This window comes from Macrobrachium nipponense, chromosome 26 (assembly GCF_015104395.2).
Source record: "Macrobrachium nipponense isolate FS-2020 chromosome 26, ASM1510439v2, whole genome shotgun sequence".
Classification (NCBI taxonomy): domain Eukaryota; kingdom Metazoa; phylum Arthropoda; class Malacostraca; order Decapoda; family Palaemonidae; genus Macrobrachium; species Macrobrachium nipponense.
The window spans coordinates 63,375,731-63,387,776 of NC_087215.1; positions in this window are offsets into that span (position 1 = coordinate 63,375,731).

Below are 12,046 nucleotides of genomic sequence, written 5' to 3' on the forward strand. Positions count from 1 at the left end.
ATATATGTAATATATGTGTATAATAATATATATAATCTTATTATATATATATTTATCTATCATATACTAAAATAGATGATATATATATATCGAAATAATTATATTATATATTAATATATAATTATTTACTAAATAATATATATATATAATATAATTAAATAAATATTATATATAATATATATATATTATATTAATATTATGAGATACTATATATGTATATATATATATATATTATATTAATTAATATAATATAATATAATAATTATACTATATATATATATATTAATAATAATATTAGTATATATTATATAACATATATATATAATATATATATAATTATAATATATATATATACATTAATATATAATATATTATAGTATATAATTTATATAATAACATAAATATAATATATATATATATATATATAAATATTTATAATATATAATAATAATTATAATATATATAATATAATAACTAAAAAATATTATTAATTATCATTATATATATATTAATATTATAATATATAATATATATAATATATATTAATATATATAAAATAAATAAATAAAACTTATTATAATATTGATAATATACAACAAATTTTATATATAAATAAATAATATAATAAAATTTATTATTAAATTATATATTATTTATAATAATTATATAGAACCCTTAACATTCAATATATAATTATAAATAATTATATAATATTATAATAATATATTATAATTATATATATAATATTATATATGAATGCTTAAGGTCCTTAATATATAAATATTATAATAATTTATATAATAATATATATATATATATAATAAAAAATAATTATATAATATATTTATTTAATAAAAAATTTATATATATATAATATTAAATAATATATATATATATAATAATAATATTAATATAATATTAAATATATATATTTATATATATTATAATAGGACCTTAAGCAAAACAATTATAATAACCGATATTTAAATATATCACGACAATCCACAGCTCTCTTACGCAGCCAATCAATAAATACGCTCCTCCGCCGCTCCTTAAAAAAACAATAAATACAAAAAAAAAATAAACGAGAGAAAGCAAAAAAATTACAGTTTAAAACTCGACCCTTGCTAAATAACAACTAACGGACGTAAAATCCTCATAAACGCTACGTTAATTCCCGCACCGGGGGTTCTCGTTTTTGTCCCCATCCAATCAACATTTCATATTTACGCCTTTTCATTCTCCCTCCTCATTACCGGCCACAATGTTGGCAATGAGGTCAAATACGCCCGCTACATCATCTTGTCAGGGTACACAGGTGATTCAAGGGGATGTGGTCATCGGTCCGACCTCGCCTCTTTTACCATAACGATCATTTGTGTTTTTTTTTTTGTAGGGGGTGGAGGGGGTGTGGAGGGGGTGTGGAGAGGTGGGAACGTATGAAGATATTACAAGCATACAGCCTGGCATTGGTGGAATTCACTGATGGCCCTTTTTTTGTTAGTTCAGTCGTGTCGTGAATCTGTGCTTAAAAGTAAGTCTAGGTTTGTTTGTAATTTTTTTGTAAACATACACTTACACACATAAACATACATACATACATACATACATACATACCTATACGTGAGTGAGCTTGGTTGTAAGTGTGGGAGACTTCGGGGAAAAAAAATTCTAATGTACTTTGGAACTTTCATTTAACCAAAAATATAGTGACAAGAACGCTGTAAATGGTTTAATTGTTCCTCTGAATCACTACTAATGAAAACCAGAAAATTAAAATACCGAAAAATGATAATAAACCAATAGAATTTAGGTGTAGGCGAAACAAGCTGAGAAATGCAGAAAGATAGATAAGTTCGAGCGTCATTTCTTCAAAAAAGAAAAAAAAAATTGAAACTGTTGACAGAAAATTAAAAACACCAGTCACAATGAGTTAAGCTGACAGAGTATTAGAAAAATGTAGCGAGTGGAGATAGCATTACACAAGCTTGCTTTCTGACACATCTTTTAGCATCTTCTGCCATGCTTCACACCAAATAACCCACTTTCTCCTCTCTCTCCTCTCTCTCTCTCTCTCTCTCTCTCTTCTTTCAATAAATTGCGGTACGAATGTGAAGGGGTGCTTTCCCATTTTTCTGTGACATTACAATAAGGAAAATGCGTCAGTTGAATTTTTCACTAGCACGGGAAAAATTAGTTCGGCTTCTGCTTAGTGTCAAATTTGGATGCTACTTAGTGCCAAGTTCGGTAACTAATCGGTGCCAAGTTTGGCTACTACTCAGTGTCAAGTTCGTCAGCTACTTTGTGCCAAGTTTGACTGCAGCTGAGTGCCTAGTTTGGCCGCTACTTAGTGCCATATTTGACCGCTACTTAATGACAAGTCTTACTGCTACTTAGTGCCAAGATTGGTTGGTACACTAATGATCATGAACACCAAGGCAGCTTTAATGATCTTGTCAAAAAAACATTAAGTTCCCAAACTTTAACTAATGCAAAAGGATTATTGTTTTCATTTTTTTTCACTCAGAATAACTTTTCAAAAGTTAAATAAATATTACTGAAATAATACTGATCGCTGCTCGTTACTGTTCATTGTTGAATGGACACCGTTCTAATTATTTCTGGGTTTTAGAGCTCTTACGAATGAGAACCCGTGCTGGCATAGGGCCATCTTAATCTACAACATCCAGCCTCATCAGGCGTGTTAAAAGTCTCAACAACGCTTGGTATCGGGTCGGGGTTATGGTAGGACTCAAGCCTCTACATATATTGGGATCGTAACAATCATCACCATTCCACTTAGGGATCGCAACGATCTTCGCCATTCCGCTTAGGGATCGTAACGATCTTCACCATTCCACTTAGGGATCGAAACGATCTTCACCATTCCACTTAGGGATCGTAACGATCTTCTCCATTCCACTTGGGGATCGTAACGATCTTCACCATTCCACTTAGGGCTCGAAACGATCTTCGCCATTCCACTTAGGGATCGCAACGATCTTCGCCATTCCACTTAGGGATCGCAACGATCTTCGCCATTCCACTTAGGGATCGCAACGATCTTCGCCATTCTACTTAGGGATCGCAACGATCTTCGCCATTCCACTTAGGGATCGCAACGATCTTCGCCATTCCACTTACGGATCGCAACGATCTTCACCATTCCACGAAGGGATCGCAGTTGCTCAGTTTCGTAACCAATGAAGTGTAGACATTGTGTAATTAGGCGTGGCGGAAACCATTAAAGGAACATTAATATCAACAGAGAGAGAGAGAGAGAGAGAGAGAGAGAGAGAGATCTATTGGCTTTCTTTTTATTTTGCCGCCTTCCGTTAGATGAGAGACGAGACGAGGAGAGAGGGGAGAGAGAGAGAGAGAGAGAGAGAGAGAGAGAGAGATCTATTGGCTTTCTTTTTATTTTGCACCTCGTTCCGTTATGCTGATGAGAGAGAGAGAGAGAGAGAAGAGAGAGAGAGAGAGAGAGAGTCTGATCTAATAGTCGGTCTTTCCGTCTCTTCTTCGCTCTTGTGGAGAGAGAGAGAGAGAGAGAGAGAGAGAGAGAGAGAGAGAGAAAGGAAACTAACTCCTTTACTCCTCTGTCCTCATTCACCTCCACTTGTCAAGGAATCGAGAGAGAGAGAGAGAGAGAGAGAGAGAGAGAGCGTGAGAGAGGGAGAGAGAGAGAGAGAGAGAGAGAGAGAGGTGCTGACTTGAGTATCTGGGGCACTTTTTGCTTTACATACTGGAAGACTGAACCCAAACAACACGACTTGTATTGATGAAGCAAAAAGAAAGGGAAATTGGTTTCTGTTTCACTTTGCTCTACAATCTCAGAGGTTTTCATTTTAATATATATTTCTGATTGTATATAGCTAAGCTATACCCATGCCTATGTGTTTGCCAGTCTCTTCTCACCGGCGAGAAACCCAGGATTGATCCCACGAGGATTATACGAATTGGGACAATTTCCTAAAAAAAATTAATAAACTTCTTATGATCTACAACAGGCACTGAATGAATAAATAAATATACATATAAATATATACATTACTAAATAAAATAAACAGATAAATATGAAACTTTCTGAAAACCAGACGGTTAATACTTGTCTGGAGCGAACCTCCTAAAAGGGAGAAGACTGAAAAAAAAATACATTCTGAAAAATATCTGGAAAATGCTCCTTACGAAAACTTCAGGGATTTAGGTGAATATTGGGAGTCAAGCAAGAGACGGCGGTAAATTCCCAAATTGTGTTATCTTCGCAACACTCCAACCCGTCCCCTCGTCTCTCTCTCTCTCTCTCTCTCTCTCTCTCTCTCTCTCTCTCTCTCTATGGTTCCTTGACAGAAGTGAAGGTGAGAAGAAAAGCGAGGATAGGAGTCTATTGGTATAACCCTCACACACACAAACACAAATACCCACACTTTACACACAAACATGCATATATATACAGGTATATTATGTAAAATCTACTTTTCACATTTTACCAGATAAAAATGTAATTGTAAAAGCCACAATGCCCTCTCGAATTCTTATTTTTTCTTTTTTTTTTTTTTTACTGAGGATTTTTTTTTGTAGCACGGTGCGTGGAAGCGCTTGTCACCACAAAGCCTCAAGATCCAAGAGCAAGAAATGCGAAGAAATTATGATGTCCAGTAGCGGGAAACGAACCAGGGTCCCGTCACGTTGCCAAGTCGGCAACCTGACCTCGTTGTGATTAAGGGACCCGGGTTCATATTTCATGCACTTGGACCTTAAGGCTTTGCAGTGACAAGCGTATATAAAAACAAAACAAAACAAAAATAATAAAAATAAAAGAATAAAAAAGAAGAAGAAGAAGAAACGAAGAATTCGAGAAGTTAAGGGGTCACTGCGGTTATTACAATTATGAGTTGGATCCTTCTTGAAACTAACCTAACCTAACCTAGGGGCATGGTAAAAAAACCGGTCCTGGTGCAATACTATAGTAGATTCACATCAACCGTGCATCCGAGATCTAGGCCAGTCCCTTACGACGCCCCTGATTGGCTGTTGATAAACCAGTCACCGGGCTAGAAACTCTCAGTCTCTCTCGAAAGTTCACATGGGTAGGATGTATGTTCCACCTCTCCCGAGGGGTACTTTTGAAAGGAGAGTTGGAACATAGATCCTACCCATGTGAACTCTCGAGAGAGACTGAGAGTTCCAGGCCTGTGAATGGCTTATCAACAACCAATCAGGAGCGTCGTAAGGGACTGGCCTAGACAACAAATGCACGGTTGATGTGAATCTACTAGTATAGTATATATCTCGGGAATTTGCCGCCCGGTTCGCCGTAACAATCAGGAATGAGCTTGTGTTTGGGCAGCTTTAAAAACGGATGAACACGTTAGAGAGATCGCCAGCAAACTGGACGACCTATGACACAGAGCTGTACAAATTAGTCGTAGCTAAAATATTTCCTGCGTCGATGGCCACAGCATGGCACCAGTGACCAAAGAGTTATGAACCTGGTGTTCACTGGACGAGAGGTAAGAGGTTATATCAGTCAAAATAATGGTATGTTTGCGAGAACTACGGAATAACTAAAACAATAGAGATTAGTGGTATGAATGGTTAGGACCTTTCCTAGATAGGGACTCCCAAGAGTTTTCTGGGGTCGTTGACTAATTTTTCTTGGGGGTGATTATCTTTATATTTACAATTTTTTTTCATGTTTTTATGGGAATCCCCAACGGGTGTGTACTAAACACGCCGCAAAGGTGGATAGATACTGGGTTAAAAACCCTTGGGCGGTCACTATCTAGGAGAGATCCAGCGGTTAACATAATACAGAGAGGAAACCGTGTCTGCATCGGAAAAGTCTTCAATATGTGTGAAAATGCGAAAATGCTCACACAAGCAAGCAATCCATCCTTACGTCTTCGTCAAGAGAAAGGGTTAGCGCGGGTGATGGAGAGGAACACCAAACGAACAGTCTGATCGATGGTTTTCAAGGAGAAAGAAAGCAAGACGATACTTTCTGAAGGAAAGACGCTGAAGTAGATGTTCACTTTGCAATCACTCATTCCGGACGCTCTCCCGCCCTCATTGCGCCGCTCACAACTGATTCGCAAAACATTGCCGTAAATTTCAGCAATGCTTCACTTCATGATACATGGCCTAGTCATTTACCATCCTCTTATCCGGGCTTTGGGACTGGAGTGAATCATGCTTCGGGCAATCCTTTTCTCGTCCAGAGGGCAAGTCGACCTTGTGGAGTCCTCTCCTCCTCTGGTTTCAGAGTTCACCACTCGACCGAGATAACCGAAGGAATATTAATGTAATAAGTAATCCTTCAATAAGCCCCATTCGGCATAGAATAATTAGACATGCCCAGTGTTGCTGGGTGCTCGGCCCCCCTCCCCCTCCCCCACAAAGTAAAAACCGCCAGTAGGAGAAGTATTTTGGGACCAGAACGTGATAACCTTGATGAGGATTATAATTCAGTAAAGGTAGCCTTCCTGTGTGGGGTAAGCAGGGGAGTTAATGTCACGTTCTGGTACCAAACTATTTCTCCTAAATATTGTATCTTATTTATTAATTTTTCCTTGGGGGGGGGGGGGGGGGGGGGGAGTGGCGGTACCCAGAAATATTGGACACATGTTCAGTTATTCCATGCAGAGTGGGGCTTATTTAAGGACTATCTATTACATTAACACTCCCTTGTATAGGATCTTTCCTAGATCGCGACCCCCAATGGTTATATTTAACTGCATGTATCCACCAATGCGGCGTGTTCAATACAATGCCGTTGGGATAACCGTAAAAACATAAACAAAAGACTGTCAATATCATGAAAATAATGACCCACAAGAAATATCAGGAAAACCCTTGTAGGGGTCACTGTTTAGGATAGATCCCCTAGTGGGTTGGAATCAGGAGCAAATAAAAAATAAAGCGGAAGGATAATTCATACGTTCAGCGCCATTTCCTTGTAACTAAAACTTGTATAAGGTCTTAGGCTCTGGTACAAATGTCACTGATTCACAAAGAGACATGGAAGACTCAAGAGGGGAAAAAAAAACAGTATCGCTTTTCTAATTCAATTAAGGCGGGGTTATACTTATAGATCAAATAGGAAAATGTTTTTCGAACATGAGGACAGCAAGTTCACGATTAAGAAAAACCATACTAAGAACAATATAATAATAATAAGAATGATAATAATAATAAATTATAATATAATAATAATTAATAATAATAATAATAATTGGTGGTCAGTTGCTGGATGACGACCTCCAAGTACCTGACCGTCTTCCCCTTCAATTGGGTTGAATACCTGGCTGCTGGACGAAGCTCCTCTGTTGCCAGAGGTTCCATTTACGTCGTTGTCGTTTATTCCTTCATTTCTTAACATCATGGACTCCTAAGGAGGCAGGATGCAACCTGGAACCCCACACTATAAATACCACCCAGTCGATTGGAGGACTGTGATAGAAAAAAAAATAATAATAATAATTGAAAAGAAACCCACAAAATCACTGTGTATAAAGTGTCTAACTTAGTAAGTAGTTTGCATTTTATTACTCAACACTCGAGTACTTTCAAGACCTATCTGTGGCCCATTTTCAAGAGATGTGTAGGTTGTCAGCCTGGGTCAAGGCCTTGATCCGGGCTGACAGCCACATCTCTTGAAAATGGGCCGCAGATAGGGCCTGAAAGTACTCGAGTGTTGAGTGAAATAAAATGCAAATACGTATAAGTAAACACGTTATACACAGTGATTTTGTGGGTTTCTTTTTCAATCTTCAGAAGAAAACTGAAAGAAGTTTTTGTTAGTTTCAATAATAATAATAATAATAATAATAATAATAATAATAATAATAATAATAATAATAATAATAATAATAATAATAATAATAATAATAATAATAATAATAATAATAATAATAACACATTCCAGCAAAAAGGTTTTCGAAATAAAGCCACCGCTAGATGCATTTACCAAACTTCCAGCTGTTACAACGAAGATATAAAACGAAATGCATCTTGGGGTCCCTAGGCAAGATCCCAAGATCCCTGAAAAGGAACCTGGAAAAATTAGATGCTGAAGTAGCTCCAGGCCTCATGCAGAAGTGTGTGCTCCTGGAAACAGCGCACATAGTAAGCAAAGTGATGAACTCCTAAGGAGGCAGGATGCAGTTCCGGAACCACCCCCGCCCCCACCCCCCACCACACTATAAAACATCCAGTCAAATAGGATGACTGTGATAGAAAATTTTTTTTTAATAATAATAATAATAGAGCCTTTCGGCAGAAAGGTTTTCGAAATAAAGCAACCGCTCAGATGTATTTACCAAACTTCCAGCTGTTACAACAAAGATATAAAACGGAATGCATTTTTCACAGCGAATGGGAGGTGAGCTTGTGTGCCGAACTGAAATTGAAACAAAGGATGGAATTTCGCAACCTCTTTAAATCGAAAACAAAGTCAACAGAACAAGAATCAATCTCTCTTTTATGACAGAAGGATGTTTACGACTGTGGGTGACGCTGTGTCCAAAGAAGCCTTATTAAGTTTCTTCAGCACAGAGGCCGCGGGGAAGGAAACCTAACCTAGTGACGTCATTATTGGACAAAATTAGTGACAGGAAGTATTAAGGAGAAAGGCAGAAGGAAGGGATTTCCTCTATATATATATATATAGTATATATATATATATATATATATATATATATATATATATATATATATATATATATATATAAAAGTAACCGTTATCTTGAGCAATAACAAAAACAAGCATTTTCTTCAGGAAAAAGGAAGGTAGACTTTTTATCAATAAGAACAAGGCGTGATTCAACCTCAAGCTTACTCGGGACGCATAAGTTGTAAACATTATATCCCTGACTTAACGTAAATTAAAACGTGCTAAAATCTACAGTCAAATATAGCGATGTTTCACCAACGAAAATTCAACTAATATGCTACATTTTATAAGAAGTAATTTTTCTGTAGTTTAACATGCACATTATTTATTTCTTACATTTTCATTCTAATGAACAAATCATAAAATATCCTATATCCTAAAATTCCTCTATCTCTAACTTCAAAGCGAAACACCTTTCTCAGGAACCTTTAAAGGCTTTGTTTCAAAAATAAACCTTGCCTACCCCAGCAAACAATAAACAATAACAGCAACATAACAAAGAAAAAACAAAAAATAGTTTCTGCAGGCTTACTATTTCTTAGCTATAAAACAAGAAATGGCTTTCTGCAACAATAATGCACCAATTAGAAAGAATATATAAGCAGAATAAACAAATAGTCGTCAACATGCGAAAACTTGTGGTAAAAAAGGGAAGAAACACACACATATATGTATATATATAATGTATAAATATATTACGACTATATATTAATTATATATATTTAATAATATTTTTCTAATTTTAAAATTACCCAAAATAGTTTTCAGTATTATATCTTAGGGCTCAGGTAGCAGGGATTATCTTTAGTAATGCAACAGGTAACTGTTTTCCTCTCGCATAAGAGAGGTAAATATCCTCTTCAGGTGCTAACACAAATAAGCGGTTTCTTCGGGAATAACAAGGAAAAACAAACGATTTCTTCGGGGCAATCGAGTTTACTGTACAGCGTATAATCAAGGCCACCGAAAATAGATCTATCTTTCAGTGGTCTCTGTATAATGTTTTATGAGCCGCGGCCCCTGAAACTTTAATCACGGCCCGGTGGTGGCCTGGCCTATATCGTTACCAGACGTACGTTTATCGTTAACTTTAGCTTTGCATAAAATTAAAAACTACTGAGGCTAGAGGGCTGCAATTTGGTATGTTTGGTGAGTGTAGGGTGGATGATCAACATACCAATTTGCAGCCTTCTAGCCTCAGTAGTTTTTAAGACCTGAGGGCTGACGGACAGACAAAGCCGGAGCAATAGTTTCCTTTTCAGAAAACTAAAAAGGGTAAATGCTTTCTGCAACAATAACGCAGCAATAACAAAGATTATATAAACAGGATACATTAACAGTTACCATTACATGATAACTACGGTAAATTGGATATTCATAAGTGGTAGAGAAATGTAAATACGTACCACCAAATGCAATAAATCATTACCTTTCGAAGGAAAAAAACAAAAGTGAGAAGAACAAGATTCTACGCGAGGAAATGCGAGAAAACGCGAGAAAACACACTCGAGCTGACAACTTCCCTCTAAGTAAACAAATGAAGGGGGGCGAGAAAATATGAAAATGCGTCCTTCTACCGGAGGGGAAGCAGGGACCTATTTCTCTGAAAGGATGACAAGATGAAATCATAATCTTCTCTAAAGGGAGAGATGGCTGGAAAGAGGAGGAGGAGGAGGAGGAGGAGGAGGAGGAGGAGGAGGAGAGACCTGTGTGTGTGTGCGTGGAGTTAGGAGGAGAGACCTGGCAGGAGGGGGGGTGGGGGGGGGGGGGATAACGGGGTAAGAGGAAACATGGCGAAATGAATAAACTGGTGGTGAGGAAAAGGTGGTCCTTTTACTAGAGATATCCCCATAGGGAGAAAGAGGTGACCAATTGGTGAAAAATAACAAAAACGTCTATTTAATCAATACGGAATGCAAAATTTGTTTTTGAAGTAGAATGTTAAAAGGGGACATGTAAAAAGTGAAATAAAGACGATTGGTTGTCACAGAAATAAAACGCAAAATTGCTCCATTGCTACAGAAAATATAGAGGGGGGACGCGTGGATTAAATGGAAAAAAGTTAAGAGTACAAATGTTTTATAAAATCTAAAAGGAAACGCTTCATTTTTACATACATCGAGCAAACAGACTTTTGCCTTCTATGAAAGTAAGGGAATAATGTACTTTTGCTATGGGAATTTTAGACTGAAAGCAAATAGATAGAACAAAATTAGACTGCTATAATGGTACCTGAGAGGCAACACTTAAACCCGCATTCCACAAGAGTCAAACCGGAAAAGGTGATAATCAGAAAAGTAAGGAAAAAAACAAAATAAAGGGAAAAGGGGAAAAAAATCTCATTTCCTCCAAAAGAGAAACGAAACAACAGGTCCTTACGATAAGACAAACCGGAGAAAAAGAAAGAAATGAATAAATACGGAAAATGGAGAAAGAAAATAAAATTTCAGAAAAGAGAAAATTGTCCGTAGCATAAAATGACACAAGGAGAACGTGATAAATGATACACCTTCAAAGGATTATTAAAATACCAGGATGGCAAAAGAAAGATGAGGACATTTGATGAAAGAATACAGAAACAACAAAGCGAGAAGAAGACACGTAACGAAACCAGGTACAGGAAGAGTTAATATTTACGTTTCCAATCACATCCGTGACACAGAATAATCAAAGCGAGTAGCGATGTTTACGACAATTACAAAATGGCGTGCTGCTTTGTACCTCTGAGTGAAGGCTCCTTTTTATAGGCGAGCAGACTTTTGCCAACACGAAATAATCCTGCGTCTAGTTCGGAATATGTATCCTTCTAAAAATCTGAACGGTCGATAAAATCTTACGCGAAAAAACAAACAAACGAATAAACAGGCAGACGGATGCATAACCACCAGCTTAAAAACGATGGCTGACATAACAAACGATATATGTCTGTAAACAGAGAGTTGTTTACTTGGAACTAACTTGTAGAAAAGGTACAGTACATCTGGCAACTTCGTGAGCAGTTCAAAACAAGATGGCCTTTTAACTGCTGTTCTAAACTAGAGCAAACTTTGGCATCATACTGACTTTTGATCTTTGCAACGACTGGGTCATGTTGGTTAGATGTTCGACTGAATATTTAGTGTTAAATTTGACTGAAATTATTAGAATGCATATCCCTAAATGCACATAAATGATATTCAAATAAGCAATTCAATTGTCAGGGCTCGAAAGAAATCTTATATGAGGTTTTGTCGTCAGAGATAGATCGAGTTAAATTTTGTATCAACATGGCACCAGCTTCCCGTTTTCTTTAATTTCAACCGCTGTTTAAAATTCAGTGCAATTGAAAACGGGACTGATTTCACAAGTCACGAAACATCATACGCGCAGCAA